Source organism: Bos grunniens, chromosome X, assembly GCF_055505025.1.
Source record: "Bos grunniens cultivar Pamir isolate PY7600 chromosome X, Bosgru_T2T1.0, whole genome shotgun sequence".
NCBI classification, from domain to species: domain Eukaryota; kingdom Metazoa; phylum Chordata; class Mammalia; order Artiodactyla; family Bovidae; genus Bos; species Bos grunniens.
The window spans coordinates 38,984,185-38,998,955 of record NC_141194.1 but is presented as its reverse complement, the minus strand read 5'-3'; the positions used below and the strand labels follow the sequence as shown (position 1 = coordinate 38,998,955).

Genomic DNA, 14,771 nt, shown 5'->3' with positions numbered 1-14,771 from the left:
GACCCCATGAATCGCAGCATGCCAGGCCTCCCTGTCCATCAAACTCATGTCCATCGAGTCAGTGATGCCATCCAGCCATCTCATCCTCTGTCGTCCCCTTTTCCTCCTGCCCCCAATCCCTCCCAGCCTTTTCCAACGAGTCAGCTCTTTGCATGAAGTGGCCAAAGTATTGAAGTTTCAGCTTTAGCATCAGTCCTTCTAATGAACACCCAGGACATCCTTTAGGATGGACTGGTTAGACCTCCTTGCAGTCCAAGGGACTCTCAAGAGTCTTCTCCAACACCACAGTTCAAAAGCATCAATTCTTTGGCGCTCAGCTTTCTTCACAGTCCAACTCTCACATCCATACATGACCACAGGAAAAACCATAGCCTTGACTAGATGGACCTTTGTTGGCAAAGTAAGGTCTCTGCTTTTGAATATGCTATCTAGGTTGGTCATAACTTTCCTTCCAAGGAGTAAGCGTCTTGTAATTTCATGGCTGCAGTCACCATCTGCAGTGATTTTGGAGCCCAGAAAAATAAAGTCTGACACTGTTTCCCCATCTATTTCCCATGAAGTGGTGGGACCAGATGCCATGATCTTCGTTTTCTGAATGTTGAGCTTTAAGCCAACTTTTTCACTCTCCACTTTCACTTTCATCAAGCTCTTTAGTTCCTCTTCACTTTCTGCCATAAGGGTGGTGTCATCTGCATATTTGAGGTTATTGATATTTCTCCCGGCAATCTTGATTCCAGCTTGTGCTTCCTCCAGCCCAGCGTTTCTCATGATGTACTCTGCATATAAGTTAAAGCACAGTAACAATATACAGCCTTGACGTACTCCTTTTCCTATTTGGAACCAGTCTATTGTTCCATGTCCAGTTGTAACTGTTGCTTCCTGACCTGCATACAGGTTTCTCAAGAGGCAGGTCAGGTGGTCTGGTATTCCCATCTCTTTTAGAATCTTCCACAGTTTATTGTGATCCATACAGTTTATCTGATCCCTAGGATCCCCCTTTTTAAAAAATTGCTACTTACATGAATGGACCTAGAGATTGTCATACTAGGTGAAGCCAAACAGAGAAAAACAAAGATCCTATGATATCACTTATATATGGAATCTTTTTTTTTTTTAATGGTACAAATAAACTTATTTATAAAACAGAAACAGACTTACAGACTTGGAAACAAACTTCTGGTTGCCATGGGAGAAGGGGAAAGGGGAGGGATAAATTAGGAGGTTCGGTTAACATACACACACTATATTATATATACAATAATCAACAACACAGGGTAGCACAGGGAATTCTGCTCAATACTCTGTAATAACCTCTATGGGAAAAGAATCTGAAAAAACCCAGATATATGTATACGTATAAATGAACCACTGTGCGTATACCTGAAAGTAACACAACATTGTAAATCAACTATATTACAACATAAAATAAAAATTTTTTTTAATGTAAGAAACGACGAAGAAAAAATGTTGCTGCTAGACCCTCAGTGGATGCCTTCAACCTGTAGTAAGGAAGGTCAGCCTGTATCTGAGACTCCCTGGCCTCCGAGGTACCCTAGGGCCCAGGAGAGAGGTCATCTATACTAACCACCCAGCTGTGGGCCCAGATCCCCTGCCGTGCTGAGCAGTTCCTGCTAAATCAGGATGGTTCTCCCGAAAGTCTGACTGCTCTTCAGGTACCAGGTGATCCTGAGCAGCCACTGGCTAAGTGTGATGCTGGTCTGTAGGCCTTTGAAACAAGTGTGCATCGCTTCACTCTGGATTCTGAGTTGTCTGCTTATAAGCAGAGACCATCTCGGCCCTGGCGGTTGAGGGATCTAAGCCCTGGTGACAGGCAAGTTGAAATTCTCAGGATGACCTGCTAAAGGCTGCTAAGAATATCCAGCCTCAGGCCTGACCACAAGCCAGTGAATGCCCCACGTGGCGGCTTCCATAGTCCTTTGGTTCCAGGAGGAAGGAGTTGATGGCATCTGGTGCTCTCACTGGGTCCCTCAGTTGGAAGAGCGTAGACACAGAAGTAGAGAGGAAAGTCAAGTAACATTTTGAAAAGTCCAGCAACCCCATCCTGCCCTCAAGGAATGCATAATCCTAGGAGGAAGGTCATCGACCACAAGAGACTTTGTGCGCCTTACAAGTTAAAACAAGACCACCAAGCAGAAGGGGCCAGCAGTGAGCCATCCTACATGAGGATGTGAGGCTGCGAGTGCCAAGGAAAGAGCCCACCATGGCTTCTTGCAGCCAGATCGGGTGAATCTCGTGGCCTAGCAGCTGGCAGCCTGATGGGGAGCCCTAGTTCCCACATTTGCCAAAGCCAGGAGTTTGGCTCACTGTTTCATAGACTGTTTTTTAAGTGCCTTTAAAATTTTTTTGGCCACATCACACACCATGCAGGATCTTAGTTCCCCAACCAAGGATGGAACCTGCACCCCCTGCAGTGGAATCTTAACCACAGGGAAGTCCCTCATAAAAGGTTTTGAAAAGTCAGGCCTCAGATGTCCTGGGCTTTGATGCACACATTCCCAGAGGAAATGGACAAGGGGTTGCCTGGCCCCAAGCCGACTGTCCAGGGATCTCAAGCAAAAGTTCTGAGGTTTGGGCTTAGAGAAGGAAGAGTTCCTGGAGATCTGGAGAGGGCTGGGAAGAGTTCAGGGAGAAAGGTGGATTGAAGGAGGGTCAGAAAGAAAACACCTACTCCGTCATCCAGCAAATGTGGTGAGAGTGGCAGCTGTGGGCAGGTGCAGTGGATGCAGCCAGAGAGGAAACCTAAGGGGTCTGGAGTCTTGGGGGACTGCCTTTCTAGCCAGAGAGAGAAACCCCCTGGGCTCCAGGCACACAGGCCGTCATCCTTCTTTTGCTCAAATAGTTCAAGGGCAGTCATACTTCAGGACCTGTGCACTTGCCCTTTGGCTGCCTGGAGCTCTTTTTCCCACCCCATACGGCTCAGAAGTCATGCTCTGATTGAGGCCTCTCTGACCATCCCTGCCCCTTGCAGCCTTGCTACCCTATTTCATCTTCTCTGTAGCTCATATCGTCACCCCAGGTTATCTTCTCTCTTTGCTTTGTGTTTATGGTCCATCTCCCTTAGGACAGAGACCCTGTCAGTCCTGTTCTCCATGGTGCCCTGCCACCCAGGACCGTGCTCAGCACAGAATAAACACCTGTCAGAGATATGATAAACCAAATGAACTAATTGTAGACTCAAAGCTAGGTTGCTGTGTACTCATGAGACCTGCGTGTAGGGGAAGGGCCGGGCGGTTTGAGAACTGGGGGACTAACCTGGTTTGAGGAATGTGTCTTAGAGGCAATGCTGTTTGGATAGAGTTCTGATGGTAAAGAGTCTGCCTGCCAATGCAGGAGACGCAAGAGTCTCGAGTTGGATCCTTGGGTCAGGAAGATCCCGTGGAGAAAGGCATGGCAACTCACTCCAGCATTCCTGCCTGGGAAATCCCATGGACAGAGGGGCCTGGCAGGCTGTAGTCCATAGGGTTGGAAAGAGTTGGACATGACTGAGCACAGCACACACACAGCCCAATGACTAGGTAGTGGCGGTGGAGAGGAGACAGCTGGGCAGGCTCCTGGGATGGCTGTGATGTGGAAAGGGGCTGGAAACAGAAGCCCAGAGCAAAGATCTGAAGGGCAGGGCCTGGTGGGCTGCTGGAGGGTTTTTATCATCTCGTTAATGAAAGCTCCAACTACAGGAACTGCCCCCTATTACTTCTCTGATCCATCCGCTCCCTTATAACACTCTGGCCACACTGGAATCCTGGTTGCTCCTTACACACCACAGGCAGTCTCGTGCCACAGGGCCTTTGCACGGGCTATGCCTCTGCCTGCAACTCTTTCCTCCAAAAATCCTCTTGGCTCATTTCCTCATCTCCTTCGAGTCTTTGCCTGTACCTCATCTCACCTTCTCAAAAGAGGACTCCCTTGACCACCCCTGAATCCTGCAACCTTCTCCCCACCCATGTCCTCCTGCTGGCCCTTACCAGCTCCCACTTTTCTTTCCATGGCATTTTTCCTGTCTACTATCCAAGGCAATTTTAAGACCTATATTATTTATCATGCATCTCTCTCCTACTGGAATATAAGCACCTTGAGAACAGGCATTCGTTTTGCTCCCCAGGGTGTGCTGAGTGCCTGAGAGGGGCACCTGGTACCCAGTAGCAGTTGAGATTTATGGGAATAGTCCAGGGATGGTCATTGCTGTTGGCTACTGGGCAGGAAATGGACGGCAGGGGGGCAGGAGTAGATGAGGGGGGCCAGTTAGGAGGTCATTGCCAGGTCTTAGGCAAGAGATTGTGCTAGGCAGGTGCTGGATGCCGAGGGAATGGATGACTCCTAGAGCTGTGTAGATGGAGAAGGCAATGGCACCCCACTCCAGTACTCTTGCCTGGAAAATCCCATGGACAGAGGAGCCTGGTAGGCTGCCATCTATGGGGTCACACAGAGTCGGACACGACTGAAGTGACTTAGCAGCAGCAGCAGAGCTGTGTAGAAGACAGAAAACAGGATAGGGTGATGGGGCGGGCTGGAGGGGCGGGGTGGTCAGAGGTGACTCCCAGGTCCCTGGACTGCACTCTGGGCATAACTGGAGGTCATGACCAGGTGGTTGGCAGGGACCAGGAAGAAGAAGCAGGATTAGAGGAAGGAAGCGGGAAACAGATTCCTGAAGGGGAACATTTATGGGCATCCACTTGCAGGCTTTCCTGGTGGCTCAGATGGTAAAGAATCCACCTGCAATGCGGGAGACCTGGGTTCGATCCCTGGGTTGGGAAGATCCCCTGGAAGTGGGCATGCAACCCACTCCAGTATTCTGGCCTGGAGAATTCCAATGGGGTCGCAAAGAGTTGGACACGACTGAGCGACTAAGCACAGCACATGGGGTAAGGCTCGCCTGTTCAGGGGAGAGTGAAAAGTCCTGTTTGGCAGGAGTGGAAGGAGGTTCCCCCGGAGGAGAGGAAGATGGCAGGAAAGGCAGGATGAGGGGTGGAGCGCTGGCCATCCACTAATGCTGTCTACTCGCTGTTCTCGCTCTGGCATCCTGCGTGCGAAGCTGGGCTGTGAATCCTCACCCTGAACATGGCCCATCCGCCTGGTGCATGGCTCTCAACAACTCACCTCAATCAGGGAGCAGAAAGTTTGCTTCCATTCCAGCGATTTTATTTTCTTGGTTTTTGGATGATATTTATTTATTTATTTAATTTTGGCTGCGCTGGGTCTTCTTTGCTGCGTGGGCTTTTCTCCAGTTGCGGTGAGCAGGGGGCTACTCTCTAGTGGTGGTACACGGGCTTCTCACTATGGTGACTTCTCTTGCTGTAGAGCACAGGCTGTAGGGAGTGTGGGCTTCAGTAGCTGAGGCACACGGGGTCCATAGTTGCGGTTCCCGGGCTCTAAAGGACAGGCTCAACAGTTGTGGCTCATGGGCTCAGTTGCCCCATGGCATGTGGGATCTTCTTGGACCAGGGGTTGAACCTGTGTCTCCTGCATTCGCCACAGGATTCTCCACCACTAAGCCACCAGGGAAGCCTAATTATTTATTATTTTGCCACACTGCACAGCATGCATGATCTTTGTTCCTTGACCAGGGATCAAACCCATGCCCCCTGCATGGGAAGCGCAGAGTCTTAACCACTGGACCACCAGGGAAGTCCCCTGTCTCCATGATTTTAAACTGTACTTCCTGGCTGTCTCTAGAACAACCTCACTGCCCTGTTCCCCTAACCCCACTCCACCCAGAGTATCTCCCACTCTCCAGAGCTCACATACAATTATAAGTCGTATCCTTCCCTTATCTGTTTACCTATTTTTTAAATTTATTGTACTATTTTTTCTTTTTGGCCATCCCCCAAGGCTTTCGAGATCTTAGTTTCCCGACCAGGGATCCAACCCATGCCCTCAGCAGTGAAAGCATGGAGTCCAAACCACTGGACCGCCGGGAAGTCCCTATTTGTTGGGTTTTTACTTTGTTACCCTTCCATTGAAGTGCAGCACACAGAGAGAAAAGTATACGAATCCTAAGTGTATAGCTTGATGAATCTTTACAAGCGGGCACACCCATGTAGCCAGTTAAATCAAGACTCAGCACATTCCTGTCCCCTACCCCAGAAGTCCCTGCTGTGCCCCTTTCCAAAGGGCATGCCCCTCCCCAATGTCCCTCTTCCTTCAAGGTCGCCCCTGTGCTGACTCCTGACACCTTAGATTGCCTTTGCCTACATTAAAACTTGAGGTCAATGGAATCCTATTGCACATGTTCTTTTGAGGCAGGAGTGCATTTTAAAACCAGTCTTCCCAGTGGCCTCCCCCTTGAGGCCATTGAGGAGGGCTGAGCCTCCATTGCCCCTCTGGCCTGCGGAATCCTTCCAGAAAAACTTGGAGAAGCCCTCATAAAGGCAGCAGAGGGGTGATAGAGACTTTGGGTGAGGGAGAGGACTATGGCGGGGTAAGCATGGTGTTAGATGCTGGAAGGGATTAAAAAAAATGGAAGATGGGGTTAGGAGGGAGTGAAGGCAGCTGAGACTGGATCTGGATTCTAAGAGGGTGGGCTGGGTTCTAAGAGGGTCTTGAACTGCAAGAGGAGGAAGGAAAGTAGTTTACAGCTGAGGGAGGGAGAGACCCCCTGCCTCCCAAGAAGGATATTCTCCACGCTATCCAATCCTGGAAGGATCTTCCCTGGTGGCACAGCTGGTAAAGAATCCACTGCAATGCAGGAGACCTGGGTTTGATCCCTGGGTTGGGAAGATCCCCTGAAGAAGGGAACAGCTACCCACTCTAGTATTCTGGCCTGCAGAACTCCATGGACTGTATAGTCCATGGGATGGCAAAGAGTGGGACACGACTGAGCGACTTTCACTTTCACCCGATCCTGGAAGGGTCTCTTTAGCTAAAGATTGGAAAAGGGTCCTTGCCTTAGGAGAAGAGACAATTCAAGTCCATTGTTCTAGTTTCCCAGAAGATTTCTGTGTGTGTATGTGTATGTGTGTGCGTGTGTGTGAGAAAGAGGGAGGGAGAGAGGGAGGGCGGGCAGAGAGAGAGGTGTTCCTGGGAACCCATTTCTCTGACAGTAATTCCTAGGAGACCTCGTGCCAGATGGGCAGTGCTGGCTCCTGCCCACGTGATGGTGATGGTGAGGGCAGGGGGTGGCGGAGGAAGGGACCTCAGAGATGGGGAGAGACGTTTGAGGATTTCAGACTCCCGAGTCCAGAGAGGGTGAATGACTTGCCCAAGGTCACACAGCAAGGGCGCCATCATTAGAAATGGAATCTCCTGGGCCCTCCCCGGTCCTTTCATTACTGTGTACCACCCCCTTGCTTTACAAAGAGCCTAGTGTTGCCACCAAAAGAGCAGAATTACCTCATTTTTGAAAGGCGTTATGAATTCAGTTCTATTATGTGGGATGGGGCACGGAGGTTGTGAGCAGGCATGACAGTATAATTCATGTCCCACTTCTTCTATTTATCTTTGCTGGGTTTTGTGTATCTTTGGAAGCAGCCTTAAATCATTATTGGAACAAAGTAGGGAGAAAAATAATAATATATAATTACAAATGAGGTCTAGACCGTATGAATTCTATTAATTGCCTTCCCTGCAATGCTTAGTTTGGGTATTTTCAGAATAATTAAAAGATTAAGCTTTCATTGGTGGAGGTGGTGGTTTAGCACTGAACCCTAAACAGTGGCATCACCTACTCCAGGGATGGCCCTGTGCCACCTGCCGCCTGGGACACTTTCTGAGTAACACCAAGGGCTGTGCTCCAATCTCTGAGTATTTACTCTCTGCTGAGGAGAAACTCTGGCAACGGCTGTAAAATAAAGCCCAAAGCCAGGGACAAGCTGAAGAGAGGAAATAGTCGGTGGCGCATTAATCATCGTCGGCAGACCTAGAGCAGAGGACAGAGGCTGGTTTGAAGAAAGACAGAACCTAAATTATCTTGGAGATTGATCTTCCCTCCTCCACGCTCCCTGTGCCAGCAAGTAGGTCAGGAAGGTCCCGGCGCAGCCACTGGCATTGAACTGGCGAGGGCACCCGCCGACTGTGCAGCATGCTTTTGTCAAAGAGACCAGGGCAGGGATGACCGCACTCTGTCATGGGCATCATCGCAGAGCTTCGTCCGCCCTCAACGGGCTGTGTCTTGGAAAGTGACAGCACGCAAGAGGCATCTCAGAGGGACCTTCGGGACAAATTCACTGCTGTCGTGTCCTCAGGGGACATCAGTGACACTCCAGGATGCAGTGAAGGCCGTTTCCTTTAGATCCAAAGAAAGTGCCCAGTGATGATGCACCTGAGAAACTGGCTGAGTAATGACATTGCCTGGAGAATCGGAAAGACCGCATGGATCAGACTTGAGGCTCTAGGAATCTGGCGATGAGTGTCCAGGCAAGCAGGCAAGTTAGTTATCCTCTAAGCCTCAGTTTCCTCATCTGTGAAATGGGGATACTAATAGTAGCTTTATTATAGGGTAGTTTTCTATATGAAATAAGATTAGCAATGCCTATAAAATGTTTAGAACTGTGCCTGGTGGATAGTGAGCCCTTTATAAATCCTAGTGATTGTTCTTCTAAGAGCTGAAAAAGGCTAGCGGCCCTTCTCTTCCCCAAATTCAAGGGCTTCAGAAAGGCTGTGTGGTGGGTCTTTCCGATATCCTCTCTTCCCTGCTTTAGCTGTCTCTCCATGGTGAGAGCAGAGTAATTTTTATCGAAGCCCAAAGCCAGGAAAAACATTGCCCGGAAGTCTGAAAGGGCAAGGTGGTTTATAATCTCGCCAAACAGCCATAATTTAGTATTGGTGGAGGTGCAGAAACTTTCCAAACAGAGCTAGACAATCTACTTGTGCTGGGGAGGAAGTCCTTTCCTTGAACTTGGCCCCACACTTTTTTAAAGCTTACCTGGGAGGAAGGCAAGCCTTCATGCAGATGATAAATTCTTAGGTTCCCATGGTGAACACAACAGATCAGCCAAGACCTGCTGATCCCAGAAAGAAACAAACTCTTTTTGTGATATTTACTGCAGTTGGCGAGTTGTCAAGACGACCCCAGAAGGACAGGATTGGAGAAACTATGACGGATCTGATCCCAGAAATAGTTTAAGGTTTGGGGGAACGGTACATATGCGTGGGAGACAAACAATTACTCTACTGGAAAGAGCCCAGCTTTAGAGTCAGATAAAATCCCCGTCACCAGCCTCAGTTAGACTAGCTGTGTATTTGGGGAGGGCAATAGTGAGCTTCAGTTTCCTCAGTTCTAAAATGTGAATCGTCATACCTAACCCATAGGGTTATTTGGGGGCTTCCGTGAGGTAACTTGGGAATGTACCTAATAAAGTAACTGAAAAGAGTGAAGGCTCTCAATAAACAGTAGCTGTTTTTATCATGGAGGAATTTATTCATCCTTAAAAAAGACTCTCTTTGCTAGCAAATGCATCATAACGACATGGTTACTGTTTAAAGTCGAATGTCATGGCGTTGAGAGAAAAATTCCCGACTGCCCAGGCTCACCTGTGACCAGAAGCCACTCTTCTGGTTCCCCAGGGTCTGGAGCAGAAAGGTAGTCTCAAGCTTTTGCCACCAAGAAAGGACCCAATGGTTGGCAACAGGCAGAATACACTAAAGAGGTTCTGGTTTGGGCTATGTCTTGCTCTTGGGCTAGGAGGTCCCTCTCTGATCTCTGGGAGGCTTATACTCAGTGGTATTTAGCAAGGATAGGCCTGCCCCCTGTGTGCACACCCAGGAACTCTGGCAAAGACCTGTATACCTGCATCCCACGCTCCCATGAGCCTTTCTGGGTTGTAACAGCTCCTCCAGCCTCATGCTTGACTTTCCTAATTTCTGTGGTCTCGATCCTCACCCGAACTACAGAGCTACCCGCCACAAGCCCAGACACTCTGCTTTTCCTGGCATGCACGCCCACAACTGTCTTGCTCTCTTAGATTTGGTTTCTTCTCTGGCCATGATAGAGAATATTGATTAGAGTTAGCAAAATGTATGAAGCATTCAGTGTTTCATGTACTGTTCATCAAGTATTTTAGGAGGAATTCCCTGGCGGTCCAGTGGTTAGGACTCTGCACTTCCACTGCAAGGGGTGTGGGTTCTATCCCTCGTCTAGGAAATAAAATCTTGCATGCTGTGAGATGCAGCAAAAAATGAAAGAAAAAATTTTTAGCATCTATATGTGCCACAAATGTGCTACAAACAACATTATGAGAATGTTATGTTTATACATGTTCATTGCTGGATATTGGTATAAAGTCAGTGTACAGTTATGACACGCCCTGTCCTTACAGAGCATACAGTCTCGCTGGGGAGACAACAGCCCAGGGAGGAACGCTCAGAGCCTATTAACAACAGGCCCCTGTATGCTGGGCCTCAGAGAGTGAGTCAGACAGTGGCAAGCCATGAGGTGGCAGGGACTGGAAGCGTTGTTCAGGAGTTTGGGTTTTATTCCAAATGCAGTGGGAACTAGTGGGGTAGTGACATGTGACTTTTTTTTGCAAGACCTTTGTAGCTGCCATGTGGAGCCTGGGTTGGAGGGGGGTGAGAATATCAGTGCAGAAGGCAGCAGGACTAGAAACCCTGCATGCTCATCCCAGCAAGATGGTGCCCTGGTGAGGGTGGATTTGGGAGAATGGGAAGAAGGAGGTTGACTGGATAGAAACATTCAGTAGCAGAATCAGTTAGCCTTGCCAGCAGACCTAGCGCAAGGCGAGGTGGGAGATGGAGACAGGTCTAGAATGACCCTTTCCCTCCCACCTTCAGGATTCTGCTTTAAACACTTAAGTGGCTGAGACTTTTCTGTGACAGGGAAGGGAGTTGGGACAAAGGGCAGGATTCAAGGGAACAGCTGGTCCCTTTTTTAAGGGACATTTTGCCCTGCTTGCCACTCTCTCCCCAGGACCTGTCACAGGGTGTGGCATTTAGTAAATAACCCCCAAATATCTGTAGATTGATTTTTTTTTAAAAAGAATACAGTTTTAAGTGTGCTATGAAGCAGAATGGGAAAAAAACATGGACTCTGTGACTGCCTGGGTTTGAATCTTTGTTGTTATTGTTCGGTCTCTCAGTCATGTCCAACTCTTTGCAACTCCATAGACTGCAGCACACCAGTCTCCCTCATCCTTCACCATCTCCCGGAGTTTGCTCAAACTCATGTCCATTGAGTCGGTGATGCCATCCAACCATCTCACCCTCTGTCGTGGCTCCACCATTTTCCGAGTGACTTTGGAAGTGTTCTATGACTTCTCCTACTTGGTTTCCTCATTCATAAAATGTGGATAATGATTCTACCTGCCTGAGAGGGAAGTTGTAAGGATTAATCGTTAATTTCTAGAAAGTCCTTAGAAGAGCATTGCCAGCACTCTGCAGGTGTTCACTATTGTTATCATGAAGCTGGTCGAAGATGGATGGATTGAGATGCCAGTTGTGCAGTTGGTATGGGGGTCTGGAACTGGAAAAACAAATTGAAGGGTCATCAGCAAGTTGTTGTTCAGTCGCCCAGTTGTGTCCGACTCTTTGCAACCTCATGGACTGTAGCACACCACGCCTCCCTGTCCCTCACCATCTACCAGAGTTTTCCCAAGTTCATGTTCATTGATGCTGTCCAGCATCACTGCCTTGTGGCGAAAGGGCTTGTGTAACTCATTGAAGCTATGAGCCATGCCGTGCAGGGCCATCCAAGACAGATGGGTCATAGCAGAGAGTTCTGACCAAACGTGACCCACTGGAGGAGGGAATGGCAAACCACCCCAGTGTGCTTGCTGTGAGAACCTCATGAACTGTATAAAAGGCCATCACAAGTAGGTGGTATTTAAAGCCATGGGCCTGGGTGATATTAGGGGAGGGGAGAAGGACCCAGGCCCAAGGCAACTAGTAGAGCGTAGAGAAGAGTCCAGAAAGAGACTAAAAGATGAAAACCAGGTGTGTGTGTGGCATCTGGGAAGCTAAGATGGGGAGTGGGCAGGGGTGCTTAGTGCTTCTAAGGCCAAAGAAGGCCTGAACTGCAACCCCCCCCCCCCGCCCCCCGCCGCCGCAATCCACCTCCCAGCAGCAAAAGGAAGTGACAGGTGATCTTGAGCCCTTTCTGCAGAATAGCTAGGGAGAGTGGAAGTTGAAGAGTGTGGGTTGAAGAAGGTGATAAATGATGCATCTATACAGTGAAATTCCATAAGCCTTGGCACAGACAAAGCCCATCTCCAAGTGCTGATATAGAAAATGATCTGTAAGATGTAGCAGAAAGTTTCATAGTTGAGGTACAGAATAGCTTGTGCACTGTGTTCCCATTTCTGAAAAGAAAGTGGTGCTGGGGGTGGGGGGTGCAGTGTTGAAGATGTTTACCTTTTGGACAAACAGGTGTCTGTATCCTTCCACGTTGTTTTTTGGTACAAGGGGTAAACAGTACTCAAATTGTAATATACTATATACTTCTGTTCTGAACATTCTGTTTTTCCCCTAACAATAGACCTTAGGGGTCACTCCCTATCAGTACTACAGAGCAGATTTTTTAAAATAGCTGCAGAATATTACCTTGTATACATGTACCTTCCTGTCATTGCTGGACATTGTTTCTGCTTATGCTGTTTCAAAGCTACAATGTATCCCAATATCGTAGACTTTGAAACTAGCTGACTCTGAGACTGCACACAAGGTAAGGAAATGGAAATACTATATGGACATAGACACCTCTTTTGAGAAGTACAGCTGTGCGGGGGGAACAGATAAATAGGGAGCCGGGACTGGGGTTAAGGAAGAGCATTCTAAAGATGGAAGATGCTGCAAGGGAATGAATGCAACAGTAATTCAGTAAAGAGTGCATGGAGGTGGGGGAGGGAGGCAGCCAGGAAGAGCCTCCCCAGTGATATTTTAGCAGGTGTAGGATAACTTAAAATGGTATGAGGCCCTGTGCTGAGAGCTGAGAACAGCAGGTTCCTAAACAGGCCTTCAGGAAGGTTCCAATCCAGCAGGGAAGCTATGGATGTTTCAAAGTCGGTTGCAATATTGTTAGAAAGTGGTTGATTTTGTTACTGAGGTACAAAGATCTACAAACATCCCACTGGGTGTGCCTGCTGGTGGAGTTTGCTCACACTTCCAGTGATTTCCCTGGGTTTCTGAAAAACCATTAGATTTTCCCATAGGGATTTAATGACATGCACACCCTGGAAGGCTTAAAAAAAAGGGGGGGGAATAAATAAATAAAATCCCAAGAAGAATTTATATTCCTGATGGCTTTGCTGATGGTCGTGTAAATTGTATATTTAATCAAAGGCACTCGAATGTCTCTTTTTTTTAACTATTGAAGAGCCATTTAAATGTCAACATAAGTGATTCCCTCCCAAATAGTGCTGTTTATACATTACTTCCCCTAATAGACCATAATGATTCATAAGGAGGCATTTCGCGCCTCTAAATTGTAGGCCTATTGAAATATAAATTAAGATGATAAATAATTTGACCTTACCTGAGAGTACTAAGTATTTACATGTGTCAAATACGAAATTACCCTGAAATCAGGGTCCCTAAAAAGGCAGCCTTGCTCTCCTGGCTGAATTCAGTAAATGAAACGGGTTTAGACATCTTTAGAGAGCAGAGGAAAGAGAGGGGCAGACACAAAAGAACGGGCCCGGGGACCCGGCCGTCCCTGCCTTCCAGACTTTGCCTGGGGCCGGGGGGCGCCGGACCCTCCCCGAGAGTGCAAGGCGAGTGCCGGTTGCCCCCGCGCGCTTCGCGCGCCCTCTTCGCCCCCTCCTCCCGCGACGCCGCTGGAGTTTCTAAACATGGAGTTCCTACAGGAACTTTGCCAGGCCGAGCTCGCCGCCCTCCCGGGTCCCCGCAGCGGGATTCACCGAGTTGGCGGCGCCGCGCGGCCTCCCCGCCCCCCACGCCTCCGGGGAGCCGCTGACCCGGCAGCCTCCAGCTCCGCGAAGCCGTTCCGCCGGGTTCATAACCCGAGAAGGCACGGAGCCTCCCGGGTCCTGCGCCCCCGCCCGACCCTGCCGGGGCCCCGGAGCGTGACAGCTGGGCGCCCCGGGCGGGACCCGAGCCCAACCTGCCCGCCGGGCCTGTTTGTTGGCGGCCGCCTGCGCTCGGGGCCCGGGGCCCGGGGCTCGGGGCTCAGCGAGCTCTCTGGTCCCCGGACCTGGGCCGAGCCGCAGGGGTCGCCCAGGCAGCTGAGGGGGCGCAGGCCACGGCGGGCCCGGGCTGAGTGCGTTGGCCGCTAGCGCCTGGTTTTTGTTTTGTTTTGAAGCCGGGCGTGGGGGAGGGGCAGCACCTTGTCAATGAGAAATTTCCTGTTCGCAAGACTCCGCTTGCAGAGTTTCTGTCCTGCCCTTGAACTGACAAGTGGATCTCCGCAGCGCGAGCCCCCGAGAATCCATCCAGTCGCGCCGGAGGCGCGCGAGGGTGGGGGCAGGGGCACCCGCACCGCGGCGCCGAGCCCCCGGGAGCCCGGCGGAGCGGGGCCGCCGCCTGCCTTCCCGGTTCCCGGGCGCACCCGTGAGCGCCCAGCCGAGCGGTGACTAATCTGCGGCTCTGGGCCTCTTGGCGCGCAGCCCGGGCTCGCCTCCCGCCCCCTCGTTCCTCCCTCCCTTCCTCGCCGGCCTCCCGGCCCCGCCGCGCCGAGCTCCGCAGAGAGAATCGCGCGGGCCGCCGCTGCCGCGTTCCCGGGAGTCTGGGAAAGCGGGCCGAGGCAGGCGGCTCCCGACCAGTCTCTCCAGTCGCCCTTCTTCGATCTAGGCCCGAATGTGCGTGTGTGTTTCCTTCCCCGCAAGCACTTTGATCAGCGCTTCCTCAAC

General features: G+C 50.1%; 1 protein-coding gene and 1 long non-coding RNA gene across 9 annotated transcripts in view; one reads left to right on the top strand and one right to left on the bottom strand.

Annotated features, from left to right (window-relative positions):
* BCOR (BCL6 corepressor) overlaps positions 1 to 14,771 on the top strand; it is a 119,097-nt gene that overhangs the window by 48,559 nt on the left and 55,767 nt on the right. The gene's annotated exons all lie outside the window — the stretch shown is intronic.
* On the bottom strand, positions 10,189 to 14,502 carry LOC147340177 (uncharacterized). Its single transcript, XR_015158623.1, has 2 exons — positions 14,249 to 14,502; positions 10,189 to 11,431 (listed from the first exon to the last, which is right to left on the bottom strand). It is a non-coding gene; the product is annotated as an uncharacterized LOC147340177 (long non-coding RNA).